Below are 19,699 nucleotides of genomic sequence, written 5' to 3'. Positions count from 1 at the left end.
TCATTTATGTTGTAAGAGTTGGAAATTGCCTGAGTGAGATCTTGTCCTGAGGTCATCTTTCCCATTATTTCCCTTCTTAATCTGTTCATCTCCTTGAACACAGGACTAAGCTCCATTCCACATCCTGGTGCTCCTTTCCCCATCAAATTGCTTATTTTGTATTTTCCTTGCTCAGCTTGCTCCTTTTCATTACAAATCTGCATAGGAGTAAACTCTAATAGATACAAGACAGTCAATAGTAGGCTGTTTTGAGAATTCCTTTGACAATGGAATTAACCCAAAAATTCTTTATTTCAGCCTCATGCAAACATTTCTGCCAAGCGCAAAGAGCACCCACATTCTTCACCAAAATATCACAAGACCAATATCTAGGAGAAATACTAACATCCTTCCCCTCTGAACCCTCTTGAGTCAGGCCCTCACTTTTCAGATCATCCTTAGCACTCCCTATAGTCCCTATAGTCCAGGCATTCAAATACATGCATCTCTGGAGAACATATCTACCTATGCTAACCCACACAACAATCAAAGTAATTTTTTGTGTCACTGAAGAAATTTGAAATTTACAATCCAGTAATATTCTTGGGACCATCACCTGCACATCATCCAGATGTGCTCACTAACAACCAATTTTCAGTTAAACAGCAGGCACATAATCGATTTCTATATGCATGGAGAATATTGAAAATCTTACACTATTGTTTTTTCCTATACCTAATGGTTTCAAATTGTTTCACTTGGGAAAATGCTGTGAAATGTATAGCCTTTATAACCATGAATTTTAGTCCTTAAAATGAAACAGTATGAATCACAAACAAAAGAAGAAAATGAGTGTGGTTTCAGTTTGTTTGTTTAATGGAAGCTGACATTTGTGCATGAAACTCATGGAGTCAGTGTTTAATAACAATATTCCAACAAACACCATCTGATATTTGTGAACACTGATATTGACTCATATCGTAATTCATTCCAATGTTGATCAGAACAGTATCACAAATATGCTCTTTATACATGCTTTTGCTGCTTCATATGATGATCATATACACAGGAAATTTGATATTTTAGGGTACAGACTGTTCAACAGTAGACACATGAATAAATAACATCCATGCATGCTTTTCAAAGTGTACATACCTGACATTTTTTCCTTGCTGAGATACGAGACATATCTCTAGGAAATTGATAAAAATGGACCTACCCTGTTGCACCTGTGATGACAGAAAAATTACCAATGTCAACAAGATGCTTTATCCTATGACCATTTATATATAGTCTTGGAGACACCTTGAATGAAAATGACCAAGATATATCTCTACCACATCCCAGACAATTGAGTATTTAAGGTTCTACCTTCATTAAGTGTATTGAAGTAGAAGAAATGTTAAAGAAAGAAAATACTGACCAATGACCACCACTGTATGAAACAATTCCGTGCACAAATCTGTACAGTCACTCTGCCCAATTATGGTAATGAATATTTGCCTTCAAAGCCACAGTATTCTGCACATGAAAACATAGAAGTTACAGGTCACATCTAATAAACTCCAATATTCTCACTAGTAAATAGTCACTTAGTTTATTTGTTAAGAATTGAGCATGTAAGGACAATTAATTTTTATCATTTAAGTGCATATATTGCAGATAGCAGTGACAATTGATGAGTCACTGCTATCTTGTAAGTTTGACACCTTCCTTGATTTTTCTAACTGAATAATGTAGACACCGTCATGCCAAGACCATAGAAATGCTGAGGATAAACGACTCTCTAAATCCAACGTGTATATAGAAAGTTAATGAACTTGGATAGTGTGACATAAACACAGTCACCTCAGTCTGTGATCATAAAGCCATGAGAGATGTTCTCAAACACATTTACAGTTTAGGTTCCCAACCTGATATTTTCATTTGTTGGTGTGTAACTGTATGCATTTTGGTGAAAGCATTCAATTGAGGGAACTAAGGAGATGGCTCAGTATTAAAGAATGCTTACTGCTGTTGCTGACGACCTGGGTTTGGTCCCCAGCATCCACTTGGTGGCTCACAATTAACTACAATTCCAAGTCAGTACATACTGACACACTCTTATGGCCACTGTAGGCACCAAATTACCATATTGCACACATATGTACACAGGCAAAACATTTATTCACACAATATGAAAATAAAAACTACATCTTTTTAAAAATAAGTTTCTACTTCAACATGAACATTCCCTCTACAGGAAAATGCAAAGTGCAAATAAGACTTTCAAGATGTAATTAAATACAGTGTTCTGAGTGTTAGACATAATGGAAAATTGCCCCAACTCTCAGGTTAATTTCTCAAGTACAAGATACACTAGGAGTTTATGATTCCACAGGAAATATGCATTGCTATTACTACAGCAATAAAGGCTATAGTGGTAACTAATGAGGAATTACTAATACTTTTACTTTGTACAAAATCAATGTGAAATACTAACATGTGAATAACAAACATTTGCATGAGAAGAAAACTCAGTGACTAAAACAATTGACTTAAAATTCTGCATGTATTTGCTAATAATTTGTTGTTGTTGTTGTTTTCAAGTCAGGGTGTTATTATATAGCTCTGCTTATCCCGGAACTCACAATGTATATCATGTTGTTCTCAAACTCATAGAGACCTTGCTATGCATGCTTTACAAATGAGGAGATAAAATTCAGATAGTGTGTGTTAGATTATAAAGAAAACTCAGAATAATGTGATTCCTTAAATATTGTCCAATGTGATATAGCACTAGTATGGATAAATAGTAGCCAAGTGGTAGAGCCCAGGACTGCAAATCACAAAGCCCTTTGTTTTATTAGCAACAACAATAAGCAGCAAGAAAAGGCATGGTATCAGGTTCTGCTTAACATTAATGTAAGACTAATACAGGGGAGATATCTGGAAATGGAAATAAGGGGTTAAAAACTGATTCAAGGAACAGAAAGAGAAGACACAAAATAGTTCCATAACTTAGGTGTGACTAAGAAATACAGAAGTGTTCCTAACTTTGTGCCAGTCCCTATGGTTCTTAATGTAATTTAAGTTCCACACTGTGGGTGATTGTGGGTATAGAGGATAATGCAGGCCATCTGTGAGGGTGCTAAAGTACTGCTGTAATAACTCAATATGAAAATTCATCCTGCCCTCCATACTGTGTTGATTAGCTTGGAAATATTACGGTCCACGTTGTCATTTCCCAATAGTTACATTCTACATTCCATTCCATGTTACCTATCCAAGTTCAAGAGAAAGAGTTTCAAACCAATTATTTTACCACTGGCCATTCAACACAAAGTCACTATTGCCTTTATAACCAGATGATAAATGAAGTGTCACATAACAATATTTTTTACTCTAGAAACATTCATATTTGGAATATCCCCAGGGTTGTGTGCTTCTTATAGTCACATTTTATTGTCCACCATGGGAACAAAACCATGATAAATTCACTCATAATAATAATACTTCAAAGATAATCAACACTCATGGAAGGTAAGAAGAATTATCACATTGACTTATTACAATTGTCCTTTAGCACCTTTGCAGATATCCTACATTATCCTATTCCACCCACAGTCACTTGGTGGGGACCTTACATTGCAGTAAGAACCAACAAGGAGGGACACAAAGTTAGGAACACTTCTGTATTTCTCAGTCACTCTTTGGTTAATGAATTAGGCCTGTGCCTTCTCTCTCTGTACCACAGACCTGGTTCTACCACAGAATCCCATTACCAGACATGAGCACTTAGGCAGGACTTGCCCTTTTGCTGGATCTTCCACTCCACCTGAAATACAAAGTACTCACCAGGTTTCATCATCTGCAGGATGGTGGGGTAATTGCTGATCCTGACCCTTAAGAAGCAATTGCAAGAGAGCCAGCTTAAACCTGAAGGAGAGGTCTGTGATCTCACCTCCCTCCAGAACTGCAATTTTCATTTCCTCTGCAGTGACAATGACAGTGTTGGCTTTGGGGGACAAAATAATTCATGAAACTTTTTCCAGATGCTCATTAACAGAGACACTTACGAGTTTCTTATTATTATCTCTCCAGAGGCAAAGTGTTGTTAGGAGGCATTGAGTTTTCATAATCTCTTAAAGCTGAGTAAGTCTCCTGCGAATGGCATTAAAAACTTTAAGGTCTATTTCAAAAAAAGTTAGTGAAGTTTCTCTGTCTCCTTGAATAGAGGTTTCACTGACTTCTTGAGCACAAATCAAATTTGTTTAAAAAAAAGATTTATAAAATTTATTACTTAAAATCTTTCTTTGAGTATTTTATCCATGTATATAAGTTTTAGGCCAGTGCACTCCCATTATCTCCTTTCTATATTACTTTTCATACCCTCTACCAGCATTCTCTCCAAATCTCATGTCTTCAAAACAAACACTGAGTCTACTTACTGAATCTAGTGTGTGCCTAATCCAGGGACACACATGGAAACACTGTTAGCCTAATAAGGTTGAACACTCAATGAAATCTGACACTTTGTCTCCCAGAAGTCATCTGTGGCCAATAGCTATTCAGCCAGATGTTGTACTTCCTGACCTCCTCCACTAACAAAAGCTTTTAGGATCCTGCCCCCAAAGCTTTCTCCCTGTGTCCAGGAAGAATCTACAAACAGCTAGAAAACTCTACTTATCTGAGGGTATGAATAAATGTATGCACATCATGCACTTTAAGTCCATCCATTTTATTGTTTCAAGTAAGCTTCTGATCTCTCTGTTGTTCTCTCTTTGTTCTACTGCTTCTCTACATCTTCTTTTCAGCTCTTATTCATAGCTCCTCTCTTGTCTATCTATCCTTTCATTTATAACAGGAGACTCCATGCAATCCTGAGAAAAGTTTTTCAACACCCTCAAGTTCATAGCACATTCCAGATTAGATCATAAACTGAACAGCAGTTACCATGGTAATCCAAGGTTCCAAGGTCTGAGGACAGAGGGAGAGGGTGCAGTGCCCAGAACGATAAAAGCTGAGACATAGCCTTTTATCAGCATACTTGGCAAGCAAAGAATTTACAGTGTTTTCTTAGGGTGTTTTGTGTTAGCATCCTTGGTAAGACCACTGAAAATCTGACCTTGGTCATAGCTGTACATTTTTAAACTTATGATCTACATACAGAGGTATTTAGTCTAGTTTGAACATGCTCTGATGTACAAGTGAGCTAGATGCATGCAGTTTGTATTAGACTGATCAGAGATTATTATGTTCTGTTATTCTGAGCGAAAGGAACAAAGCAGGTTTAAGTATCTACTGTCTTGTGGGACAATGGGTCTGTTCATGAGGCATATCCTAGTATATTCCCTATATATCAACAATATACAGCTACATGAAATGTCATCTTCCTGACCACCCACAGATATATGTGCCCGTGGATATATTGACATGGAATCATGAGATTACATATACACATTACATGAAGATGCAAGGTAATGGGAAGATATCATACCTGTAATTGCATAAAAAAATCTACAACAAGAAACAGTTAGTTCATTCAAAAGGCAATAACTCAAACACACCATGAGTGAAGGCTTCGTCCCCTACCAGAACCTTTGGTTCTGATTGGTTAACATTTTGAACACTAGTCATCACCTGCTGTATACCAGATTTTGTCTGGCTTGTTTTTGTGCAGGTTTTGTACATACTGTCCTAACAAGTAAATTCCTATGTGCAAGTGTTCTGTTGAGTCTGAACAAAACCAGTTTCCTTGGAATCATCTGCCACTTCTGATTCTTAGACTCTTTCTGCCTCTTCTTCCATGATGATCCCTGAGACTTTTGAGGAAAGGGGGTGATATAGATTCATCATTTTAATCTGAACCCTCCAGAATCTTTTATTCTCAAAACCTAGAATAATTGTGAATCTATGTGATAATTACCATGAAGTGCAAAATGGAGCTTTTCTGATGAAGGTTGAGAGTTCTAGTAATCTCTTTGTATGAACATAAGAGTATAGAAAGCAGATTGTTACTATAAAAACTTATCAGAATACTACTATTATTTGCTTCCCCAGCATCTATGTACTCTCTAGGCACATATTCTTATCTCTGGTAGTGGTGCCAGGCATAGCTTCCATCTTATGAACTTGGTCTTCAAATCAATTATAAAATGGTTTGGTTACTCCCATGATGTCCATGACCCTATTACAACAGGTTTGTTGTTATAGCTCTCAGGATTCACTCTTGGGTAAAATTTATGATTACTTCAAGCACTATGAAAACTAGCAAGTAGGGATGAAACTTCCAGTTCACCATCAGCTTGATTCTTCACGGTCTATGGCTCAAGTATATGGTATCTTCAGCAACAGGGACATGCCATCTAAGTACCATAGACCCCTAAACATTATAGGATAATGACATTGTTCTTGGTTGTCTTCTATTTATTCTTTGATTCTCAAATGTCTAATCTGACTCATTTTAGAGGACTCAGGAGAAGAACATAGTCAGTTAAATTTGAGAAGAATATCTACTAAAGTAGCAGTAAAAGGAAAAGCATGATATCACAATTAGAAAGCACAGCATTAGAAAACATAGTATTATGTAGTACAAATTAATTTTATAATGATGGCATGAAAATATTCTGGGAAAAGTGAAAAAATGTGGATTTTGTCATGAAGCACACAATTTAAATATTAAGATTTATCACTTTTATTTATGAAATTTAAGCATAACTGATTATGCTTTAATCAGTTCCCACTCTCTTTACTGAGTCTAATCCATAACATGGAAACCACATGATTTTTTTTCAACATTAATCTGCACAACTATAAAAATATGATTTTTTGACAAAGAAGCCAAAACTGTACCATGGGGGAAAAAAGTGTCTTCAACAAATGGTACTGGCATAACTGGATGTCAACATGTATAAGATTGTAAATAGATCAGTATCTGTCGCCATGAACAAAACTCAAGTCCAAGTGGATCAAAGACCTCATCATAAATCCAGTTACAATGAACTTGATAGAAGAGAAATTAGGAAATAGTATTGAATGCAATGCCACAGGAGACCAATTCCTAAATATAACACCAGTAACACAGACACTGAGAGTAGCCATTAATAAATGGGACTTCCTCAAACTGGGAAGTTTTTGTTGGGCAGAGGACACAGTCAGTACGATAAAATGACAGCCTACAGAATGGGAAAATATATTCACCAACTCTACATCTGACAGATGGCTGATCTCCAAAATATATAAGGAATTCAAAAAACTAGACATCAAAATACCAAACAATTCAATTAAAAATGGGCTACAGAGCTAAACAGAGAATTCTCATCAGAAGAATCACAAATGGCTAAAAGACATTTAAGGAATAACTCAACATCCTTAGTCATCAGGGAAATGCAAACCAAACAACTCCGAGATACTACCTTACACCTGTCAGAATGGCTATGATCAAAACCACTGATGACAGTTTATGTTGGAGAGGATGCGGAGCAAGAGGAACATTCCTCCACTGCAGGTGGGAATGCAAACTTGTACAGCCAATCTGGAAATTAGTATGGTGGTTTCTCAGTAAATTGGAAATCAATCTACCTCAAGACCCAGCTATACCACTTTTGAGCATATACCCAAGGAATGCTCAGTCATTCCACAAGGACACTTGCTCAACTACATTCATAGCACTATTATTCATAATAGCCAGAACCTGTAAACAACCTAGATGCCTCTCAACCACATTTCTTTGATGAAGTGTGAAGCCTATATTATTCTGTGTGTATAAAAATAAACATCTAGAGTGCAGTAAGCAATTATTCTAGTTTAGTGAAAAATGACAATACAAACTCTCCTCTAAAATCGATGAACTCACTAGTTCTGGGTTCAAGCACCAAGAGTGATTTCCCTCCATAAAGCAGTAACATTTTGAAATTCCATTTACACATCCATTATTTTCATTGAAATGAAAACCAGATAGAGATCCAACAAAAATGGATTGTATATACTCCATAGTTTTCCTCTCAACCATTAACTAGGCAAATTTATATTGCTCTTGGAAAATTGATGTAAACATTAAGCGAATAAAGACAGTCATAGATAAAGCAATTACAGCATAGGTATGACAGCACATACCTTTAACATATGTATTCAGGAGACAAGGTTGGCATATTGGTGAGTTCAAGGATACCCTGGTTTATGTATTTATTTCCTGAATAGCAAATAAATGTAGAGAGACACTGACACAAAAAAAAAAAATGAAAGAAAGAAAACAGAAAGGAAAATAAATAAATGAAAAGAAAAGCCAGTCACTCATATTCTTTTCCTGTTTATGGTGCATAGATGTTATATAGATACATATATATATGTGTAAGTATATGCAAAATTGTCCAGGGGAACAAGGCAGACCTACAGAAGGAGCAGGAATATGGCAGCTGAAGAGTGTGAGGGAAATGTGTTCAGAATATATTTTTGTATGAAAAGCTCTACTGTAACATGGATTCATGTACCATGAACATTGATAAAACCAAAATAATACAATATAAAGTAAAATAAAATAAAGTGGTGTTTGTTTCTTCATCCTAACAAAACTCCTTTTATCAAGGGTTTCATTGTCTTTTTCTCATTTTGCTGCTGTGACAAAAAGTTTTGCCTTCTGTGCAGAATCACTGAGTTGGACTGGTATAGTTACCTTGACAGGAATGTATTATAGCTATTTCAGAGTAGAGTCCTTGGCCCCTGTGGCACTGTGTGCCTTTCATGTCATGAGAAACCACGGCAAAGTCCTTCAGACTTTGAAGCATTAAGTCCACACGAGTATCTCTGTGTTCACTAGAAGTCAGGGAAAACTGTAGAAATATGGCTGAACACTAATCGTGTGTACCCCGAATAGCTTGCACTGTCATAGTATCCTGGTGACCCATGTAACATTCAGTGTTGATGTATGCATGAAAGGTCTGATGGCTTGGAAGGAGAAGCAACATTTGCTGGCAGAAGTTCTGTGAACTTGGGTGCTAGCAGAAGGAGTTTAAGCAGAAAAACATCAGTTTATAGAATCTGTCATTCATGAGTGATCCTCATTCTTCTTTTCCTGAAAAGAAATCTCTGGGTACCAGGACTTGGTCCTGGATAGAAAGAGTAATTCGGGGGAAATTAGAGCAAAGGGGAGATGAGAGGAGAGGAGAGGAAAACAGGAGTAGGGAGGAGTTATGACGCTAGGGGTGAGGATGGAAGAGACAGGAAACATTACTAGATGAAATGTAGAAGAGCATTGAATCCATGACAAATCTTGATATTAAGCTTCTCATGCTGAATAACCTTGGCTATTACTTGTAACCAAATTTTGTCAGACTACTGCTATTTTTCTTACACAGTTCTCCTGTTGCTTTAAATATCCCCTGCATTATTTCAGAAAATAAAAATGTTCAATTAAAAGTCTCTTTGCATAAGCAATTTAATTCTCCTTCTGCACCTCTGTGCATTGATTTCTTGTTTCCACAGACATGAGGAGCCATAGGAGGTGGAAGCTCTCTGTGTTGTTTCAGTGATTTATGTATAAACCTGAGTGTGGAAAAGATACAACCTAATGGTTTCCAGAAATATCTTAGAGCTCTTTATTTATGGTTTAACAAACACTCCTGCTGACATAGCTGATTTTGTGTAAGTTTATTTCAAGTTTCTCTTCCACATAATTTTAAATCATTTCCCTCATCTTTTTGAGGTTTCTTTATCCAGTGTGGGCCAAACACTTTATTTCACCATATTTTTAAATGCTCATTCTTAACCATTTAGAACCCTACAGATCTATCAATTTCACAGTGCAACACATGCTAAACATTCCTTTTGACCACATAGTAAGAGAATGTTGGCCTCTGAGATTTTGGTCTCTGCAAATTGTAATTTACATACAGAGGTACTGTAATTTACTTACAGAAGTAGATTCTTGCTGGTGTCAGGTCCAGATGAGGGATGGGTGAATGCAAAACTGGCAGCAGATAAATTAGACATGGTATACTTCTGAGTTTCATTTTACAAGAGATTGACAGAGAGAAAGCACATCTCAGTATGACTCTTCCTACTCTGTCTGGCAACCCGTCTCTCTCACAGGCTTTATTTATACAAAAAATCATTACCTCTTGTACATCTTTTAGTCATCACTGATAAACCATAGGAAATCAGTTATCTTTTCCAAACATTTCCCTCAAGTTTTAACATCACTGATAAACAGAGTTATCATTTTTATTCATTAACTCCATAACCCAATTTTTAAGAATATAGAGGCATATGACAGTCCTTTCTCAGGCTTTTATCTCTGGTTGCTTCAAGACACTAGACCAAAACAAAATTCTCAAGCCAGCCCAGGCATACTGCTATGTCCCAAGACATGCATTATTAACTTTTAATGGTCAGAGTGCCCAGGAAAAAAATCCTCAGGCCAAAGCTATTGCAGTTATTATCAAATTCTTGCCTGTACTATATTCACATTTTTATCTTTGTAAATTTTGTTTGTATGTCTAATCCTGGCATTCTGTTCTTCCTTGGTCATGTGTCACCATAGGGGTGCTGCATGAGCTAACTTTTCTAAGAAAGAGAGATCCTGATGTTTCATACTTTTAGCATCATTCTACATCATTCCTTGCCCATAAGTATAAGTCTCTGTGTAGGGCAGAGATAACCTTAATTGTTGCTACCACGTAATTGTCTGAGTGTATACTGGGAAGAGGCTTGTAATCTGATCTATAGGCGACTCCGCTAGCCCACCAAATCTTGTTGACACAACCTCCAAGGCATAAGGAAGACCTTCAAGTAGATAAGGATATCTTCTTTAAAGCAGGGGGAAATAGTATGTTCAAGACTGTTCTGGGAAAGCTTAGAAGCAGCATTCTTGGGAGAAGGCATAAATGATTGATAAGAAATTTTCCATCAATCCAATATCCCCAATTGTACAAATCTGAAATGTGCCTCAAGTATGCAACCGGTGGAGATGAAAATAGGAGGTGGCATGGCAGCCATCACGGGGCTCAGCATTCCTGGATCATTGTCAAGCAGCTGTGCCGGCTTTATGACTTTTTCTGTTCTCATCAGATATGGCCATGCCAGGCTCTCTTCCAATACATTTAAGGGTTCAATTACTATGCTAAAGATGCACATATGAAACTAAAATATCCCTAAATTGTATAGGCTTTTTTAACAGCTCATTCCCATTTTTCCAGACATAAAAACCTATTTTTTAAAATAGATTGAGCTTATAAAATCTCATGTTCTTATGAGAAAATAGATCATAAGACTAATGGATACTTCTACTTTTGTAACCAAACTTCCTTACTCTACTCAGAGAAATGACTAGGACATATACAAGAAAATATTTTAAAATAAGCCTCTATCTACACAGAAACAGAGTATATGACTTGTGAGTTTTGCCTTTATGATGTCTGGATGGAGAGGGTTAGTTCTGTATTTTAGTAGAGCTCTCAGGTGCAGACCAGGCTCCAATCACTCCAGTAACTATATAAAAAGCATCTACTTATTAACATTTATTCATAGTTATGGTGAATCTCTGAGCAACCCTAACCCATAACAGAAGCAAGCTATGCTATGTGGAATTTTCAGTTTCATGGGCAATACTGAAATTGTCAAATAGAATAAGAATATATTCCCTAGGTTGTGACAGAGGTTGAAGAAAGTGGCATTATGTAATCCTATCTTGTTCCTATAAAAAATTGTTGAGGGTGGTGTTTGGCATCCTGGGAAAATATTTTGGGTTGATATTCTGTCTGTGTGGGGGAGGTGGCCATTTTCTATTGGTTTGTTCAGTAATTTTGATGAGATTGGCTCTACATTTCAAAACCCATCCACTGCTTCCCTTTTCACCATCACTCACTCCTCCTCAAAATCCATCCCTATTCTCCAGCTCCCTGGCTTGCCTTTGTGTCCTAACACCCAGCAGAGCAGAATGCAGACAATCTTCAGCATGTCCCTCTGCAGATCAATAGCATGTGAATCTTTCTAAGTGTTTGTGATGGAAATAAGGTTTATTCAGGGGTGACATCAATTCCCTCAGCGGGCAATGCCATGTTTACTTCCTATGACCTCATCTTGACCAGAAAGGAGATGAGTTCATGACATAACGATATATCAGTCACACTCTATCAGGAAATTCCACCTATATGGAGACAGGCTGTCTGTCCTGTGACCACTGAGGTCCTATGCAGGCAGCATCAGCCATCACAGAATCTACTTTCACAAGTAAATCTTAAATTCTTCCCTCAGAATTATATAAGCTAGGACAGTCTGCTGCATGCTATGTGAGTGCAGCTCTGAACTGGTCTTTTCCTTTCCCTAGAGACACAGCAAAAGGCAAATTTGCAAGCAGAGGAAATGATCCAGTATGTGCTTTAGAACAATAAGAGTTAAAGAAACCTGTACATGAGATGCTCTTACAGTCCTATTCCACTCTTCTTGAAACTATTTGCTATAGTTTTAGCTATAGGTCTGTACCAGAAAAAGGGAAGTAAGACCTTTATGAGTGAAACAAAGTGTGACAGTGTTATGGGTTCACATCTTCTCCCTTTCCCTTTGAAGAAATATCAGTCTGTATTCAGAAAGATGCTACAATGCATAACAGCAACAGTGAGCTAAAGGAGGAGATTTGTATAGACTTGAGCCACCCCTGCTTAAATGTACAAACTCTGGCTTCCAGAAGTTGATGGTTTTCTTTTTCCTAGTGCAAAGCTGAGTGTCCAGTAGGAATTAAGGGATATGATCACATTGTAAAGGAAAGCAATAGTAACAAGGATCTAATGTCATATTTATATATATAAAATGTAGAAAAGGCAGACATCGGTAGCAACCAATAGCAAGTAATTCTAATGGGGTTTCTCTCTCTGTACCAAATTTACATTTTCATAATTGAAGCTGACCGTTCACAGCAATGCTACTGTTTGAGTCTAACTGCTAGATATTATTTTGTCTTCTGTGTACTTCCTTGGACATATATACAGACAAAGAACATATTGTTGTCCCTTTTAATATGAAATATTATATATTGTAAATATTTATGTATGTTTAATTTAATTTGCAACATGTTTAGACAACTGTAGTATATTACTGATCATTTTCTAGGTGTGAATAATGGTACCTTAGTTATAAAAATATAGGTAAATTTCATGAGACTGCAATTCTGACTATGAGACTATTTTTACCTTTAATTATTTTAGTTTGTATGTAAAATTTATCTTCACATGACCAGCATTGTTGTCCTGGGGTTATTTTATTTTATACCTTCATAATACAGGTCTAAAAATATTTCAGGTTTCAACAGGATTCTTTGGTAACACAGGGAAGGAATTTATAAAATGTAACAAAGAAAAGAACAGCTAGATGAAGAAATTTTCTTTATATTCAAACAAGAAATATTTTAAAAGGTGATGAATGGTAGTGTTGCATGTATTCCAAACACTGTAATCTCATTTGATGCAGCTGTTCTCAGTCCAGTTAAGTCTTTTACCCTTGGTGGGATCTGGTGAATCTGGAGTTAGAATGATGGTGCAGTGAGTAAAATGCCTGCCTCCAATCCTGAGAATTCCAGAGACTTACATGGTTGAAAGTCAGATAATATTCCTGTGAGCTGTTCACTAACTGTATCCATCTATCAGTGCTGCAACAAATTCAAATCGAATATTGATTGTGAGGCACTGTGCAACATGCCAACTCAAAGTGAAGGACACTATAGGGATGACCGTTCACCACAGTCTGCACACTTTTAAACTCAGGAAGCTTTGTCTGAAAATGACACACTTCCTTATTCCTCTAGATTGGAATGTACTGGTTGAAGGTGAACACAGTATTTAGAATGGCATGAAGAGAGTAGTCCTACATGTCTATCAAGAGTTCTCTGGATCTCACATTAAGTGATAGTCACAGTAATATAACAGAATGTCATCCACAGACATGGCCATGGGGATCCTCTTCCTGTCTCAGAATGCACTGGGGACGTTGTTTAACTCAGCCTTGCTTTGCCGTTTCATTACTGATATATTCTCCTGGAATCAGAGCCAGGCCAAATGACCTAATTGTCAAACACCTGACCACGGCTAACTTCATAGTTCTTCTCTGTAAAGGAATCAGTCAGAAAATGGCTGCTTTTGGTTAGACATATTTTCTACATAACATTGCATGTAATCTTGTTTTTTATAGAGTCGCCAGAGGAGTATCCCTTGGATCCAAATCAATCTTAAATTTATTCCAGGTTATCTTGATCACCTCATGGACTGCCAAGTACAGTTCAAAGACAGAGACCCATCATCAGAAGTTCTGGCTGCCTATGCTGGCCCTGAAATTAATGGTAAATGACTTGATTCCTGTGCTTGTGACAGACATGAGGGATGGAAGAAACTGCCCAGGGATTAGAAAGTTTCTATATTGTGGTATGGCCAAAGCTTAAAATCTAACCTACACATTATTTGTCATCTTATTCAGATCTTTGGATGTTATGTGTTTGGTAATCATGATGTGGTTCAATGTTTTTCTGGTGCTTTTCTTGCTGAAGCACAAGCAGAGGGTCCACAACTTTTCAGAATTCTGTGTCATTGGCCATCTCCTGTGACTAGAGCCACCTAAACCATTCTTGTCCTGGTGAGCAGTTTTGTGGTCTTTATTCAACTCCTGGCATCTTCACCATGTTTATGCTTTGTAAATGGAAACACTAGGTGGCTGGTCAATGCCAGTGCACCAACAGCTGCATGCTTCCCAACATTTTGTCCCTTTCTTATCATCAGACACTACACCTCAATTTCCAGGCTCTGATGGACTTGGTAATATCAAACAACAAATGTCAGAATTCAGAGTTCTAACATTTACACTGCAAATCCTATTCCCATTCTTTTGGTTCTGTCCATTTATTGTGCTTATCATGTAAGACTTAGCTATAAGCTTACATTTTCTAAAATTTCAACAGGAAAATGCCTATTGTCCGGTGAAAATATGAAAAGTGTTAGCAATTCTTTCTGGTAAGATCATTACCAATAGAAAAATGTCAACACCAGGACTACATGTATCACAGCAATTTATAATTCTCATGAGAGTGCATCTTAATCAATGACACATCATGTATGAGAGATGAATTTATATTCAAGAAGAAAGAAAAAATCACCATGAAAAAAGAAGGAAAGAAACAAAAGAAAAAAGTAAAGCTACAGGTAATTAATGAGCTCAGAAAGAGGGAGAATTAGTCTTCCCTGGGAATGAATCCATTAAATGTTAATCCAATACCAAGTCCTCAGCCATAAAAATATAAACATATGATCAACACTATGTGGACTTTGAAGATTATAATTATCCATATATATATATATATAAATAAATTAAAAGAGTCTATGAATTTGGGAGGAAGCAGAGGGACCAAGGGAAAGTTGGAGTAGAGAATGGGAGTAAAGGAGGTAAATACAGTCCTCATATATAAAATTTTCAATATAACAGGGTGCCTATTTGATATAATAAAAGATGGGAAGAAAGATAATGAAACATATCAAAATCCAAATATAATAGAACATAGTATAATAGAACTTAGCAAAGAAGTGGAAACAAGGAGATAATGTTTGAATCTTAGATGGTCTTTTAATAAAAGACCCAGAGCCAGATATCAGGGTGAGAGCTAAAAGATCAGAGAAGCAGAGCAGCAGCCACTAGTGCTCACCTCTACAAAATCCTCAGCCTAAAGAGAGAGAGTTCCTGTATCCTCATTCCTTATATAACTTTCTTTGCCCTGCCATATTACTTCCTAGGATTAAAGGAGTGTGTGCTTCCCAAGCAAAGGCATGAGATCTCAAGTGCTGGCTAAAGGTGTGTGTCACCACTGCCTGGCTCTGTTTCTCTCCTATACTGGATCAATTTCATGTAGCCCAGTGTGGCCTTGAACTCAGAGAGAACCAGAAGGATCTATCTTTTGATGTCTTCCAAACTTACATACTTCATATATCTTTAGGGAGTTTCTTTTCTGAATATGTTAACAAAGATAACAATAACTATCACTATATAATATTCTATTCCCTCAGAGATCCAAGAAGGAAATAATGTTACCTAAGAAAGCAAAGAGCAAGCAAGCAACTTCCAAAAAATTGTGAGTTATGACAAATAACTGGCTGTCTGGACAGTCACCCAAGAACTCTCTGCAATGTTGGAGTGTTCATCTTTGGCCTACAGACCTAGAATATCTGACAGACTCCTGTGAAATAGGATTTTTTAAAGGGCCTTCCTACCTTGTCTTGGCAAGGACTGGCAGTCCTTCAATTTGTGTCCTGCTTGTCCATTTTGGACAGCATACTGTCAGTCATTGAGGCAAGGACACTTTCTCGTCCAGTGGCTAACATACCACAAAGAAAGTAAACTCCATATGGAGTTTCTTTGATGCCCATTATCTTCTCTGAAGTAGATTGGTGCTGCCAGGAAAAGACATGTCTCATTTTCATAAACAAAAAACAATCTACATTATTAAAACGTCTTAAATGTCATATTGTGTAGATCTCTGAAGTGTTTGAAGATGACATGTTTATCTAAAATACATTTCTGTTTGACTTTGAAAATATACCTAATGTGACTTCAATTGTAATAGGTGAGTGCCTAAATACAACTTGTATTTCTTTATATCCTAATTAGTAGGTAATAATAATTTTCAAGGATTAGCAATTTGCATTACATTTTTAATTGTGCTGTATAGGTCCAATACCTTGAACAAGATTAGAAGTATGTGTACAGTATTTTCTAACAAAATCAACTCAAATTTGTATCAATGTACATAATTTGTATACAATATACAAAAATCATATCCAATATAAAATATTAAAAACTAGTAGCTGCTTTCTAGAAGTAGATTCAATATTCTACTTTTTTCTTATCCTATCTATATGATAAGTGACCTGGCTATATATTATGCCTTATAATTCCATCAATTTTCCTGCACATTTTGTGATTTCATCTTTACTGTAGTCAAATTATATTCCATTTTGTATATGGACACAAATGTAATTATCAATTTGTCCATGTATGGATATGTAAGTGGTCCACATTTGCTTTTGATAATAAATAGAGCAGTAATGGAAATAGAATTACAAATGTCTCTGGGGAATGATATGGCGTTCTCTGGGTATATGCCCAGGAACAAAATGCTGGGACAAATAGTTGTTCCTTTTTCTGTTTGTTTGAGAAACAACAAAATGAATTCTATTATGTATGTTTTAAATTCTATCAAACTCTTTTGGTGAGGCCAGCACTACACTGATGCCAAACCAGATGAAGACAGGACAACAGTAAAGGAAATTACAAGTCAATATCTCTGATAAGTCTAAAATTCTCTATGAAATACTAGCAAACCAAATTCAGAATTACCCCAAAACCATCAGTCATTTTTAATTGATTTTTGTATAGATATTAATCCTATTTTCTTCTTATGTTGGTACAGAGCACACCAGTTGAAATGGGACAAGCGAACCCTGTCCCATTTTCATGGCCATGCCCTATTTCCATCTTGATGCACTTAGAATATAGGAAAGAGACCTACCTGTGAAATCACCAAGCAGCCAAGATTCCCAGACAGAATGAAAGCCACATAAAAGATATTCTATTGGCAGCTTTTGGCTGGCTCCTTAGTGTATCAGGTGGACTTCAGGGAACACTCCTGCAGACAGAATGATCAAGGCATTGGCTGCCATTAGGTGCATGAGAATCAAATCTGTGGACTTTAATGTGCATTCTCTACAGTAAAGGATGAGATAGTAGAAAATTAGAGAGGGAAGACTCTCAGTCCTTCAAGTAGAAGAGTACAATGGGCCTCACACATTAGGATTTGATCCTCCAGGCTGCTATTTAATCACCTAACAAAGGGCCATAATCAATTCAGCTACTCCTAAAGACAAAAATTTACCAATTTAACTTCCTGTATTGACCTTTTGAGTGTGAAAGGTGTGTAAACAACTAAGTACCAAGCAAAACATATTTCCACAGTTAAAATGAGATTACATTCTTTTTATTCCTTATCCAGAACAAACAGTGCTTGGATACAATAGAGTAATGATCCATGAAAATAAAAGGGTACAAAAGATGGAAAACAGAGAGAATTTAAGCGATTGATGTTTATCAGCCACCAATTTTGATAATACAAAAGACTAATGAAGCCTCTTAAGATGGAGAAGAAAGTATTAAAAGCCAGAAAGGTAGATACTAGGATCAGAAAGTTCTTGGTGACTCTGGATTCAGGGGAATTTCTGCTAGAACCATGAGTGCTACGGATGTGTTGGACCCTCTGTTTATGTCTGTAAAGAATGACAATCATGGATCCACTAGACCAGGCCATGAGCACAGAAAAGAAGACTTCAGGGAACACCACCAGTGCTGCATAGAGATATTCAGAAATTTCATATTGAACTACGATGGAACAGTATTCAAAGTCTCATCTTCTTGTCACATTTTTGCTATTCCTGTTGACAAATGTGTATGCAATAGGAATGAAATTTATCAACATGTACAGGATCCAGAGGAGGTAAATGTGACAGCCAACGTTCTTCTCAACTTTCACTTTTTGATCCTTCCAACAGGACTTCCTGGGACTAATGGTCAAGGCCTGAAACCCACTCAAGAGGCAGATGATGTCAGTGGACACACTCCTGACAAATGCTTGAATGTACAATAGGAGCCTGCATTCAAAATCATCCAAGAAATGTTTAAGTCCCCATACTGCCATTGTTTGGGGCACTCCTGCAGAGAGAATGATCAAGGCATTGGCTGCCATTAGGTGCATGAGAATCAAATCTGTGGGCTTTAATGTGCATTCTCTACAGTAAAGGATGAGATAGTAGAAAATTAGAGAGGAGTTTCCCAACATTCCAGATGAAATTTGTGATAAGAAAAGAATTCTCATTGCCATATTCCAGAAGTCCATTATGTGATTTGGTACAATTACCTTCAGAATATAGACACACAATTCATCTGGTCAGAAAAATACTGACAAATATTTACAACCTGCAGTGGAGGAAAAGCCTTTAATTGATTGGACTACTGGAAGACTGAAACAAAAGTACTTTGAAGCTAAGGTGTTCAAGGCCAGTCTGAACACTTAAACAGACCTCTTCCTCAAAAGTTTGACAAGTTTAGTTACTTTCCATGTATATCAATCACTATGAGAATGAGCAATAACTCAGGATGTCCATAACGATGGAATGAGAGCCAACAAGTTTCATAGAAAATGAAACATTCACAATGATGTGACATGGGCCCATGAGAGACAGTGAAAAATGACAGCCCATAGAACAAATATAATGCAAGATTTTCCGAATATCTTGATATTTTCTAGTCATGGCATAAAAGAAAACAATTTCAATAATGTTGACACAAATTAAATATATCAATGCTTAATGTTTATCTCATCTAAAAATAGAAGATTATAGAGTGAGGAAACTATAATACCACAAAGAATGTGTCTGTGGTCTTTTGATGTGGCCAGAGTTCCCTCAGCTCATCCTGACTCAGATGGAGCTATCTTTTGTGTAAGCTGAAACTAACTCTCCCTTTTCTACTTCCTCTATGAAAAGTCTCTTAGAAAGTACTCAACTCTGTTCTACAAAATGGGAGTCAAAGTGCCCCACAAAACTGAAGGTTTTTAACTTCTTTTAAGTGCTTGATTGCTTTATCCACACAAATCCCTGACAACAGCAAATCAGTTATAAGTGTTCTGGTATGTTTGCCTTTAAAACATCTGAAAAATTAATTT

The 19,699-nt window shown here is 36.7% G+C and overlaps 1 pseudogene; it reads right to left on the bottom strand.

Annotated features, from left to right (window-relative positions):
* Window positions 1–17,937: 17,937 nt before the first annotated feature.
* LOC131900565 (vomeronasal type-1 receptor 4-like) lies at window positions 17,938–18,871 on the bottom strand (annotated as a pseudogene).
* Between the last annotated feature and the right edge of the window lie 828 nt (window positions 18,872–19,699).

This window comes from Peromyscus eremicus, chromosome 1 (assembly GCF_949786415.1).
Source record: "Peromyscus eremicus chromosome 1, PerEre_H2_v1, whole genome shotgun sequence".
Classification (NCBI taxonomy): Eukaryota; Metazoa; Chordata; class Mammalia; order Rodentia; family Cricetidae; genus Peromyscus; species Peromyscus eremicus.
Note: the sequence above shows the minus strand (reverse complement) of the source record. Positions and strands in the feature narration are given on the sequence as shown.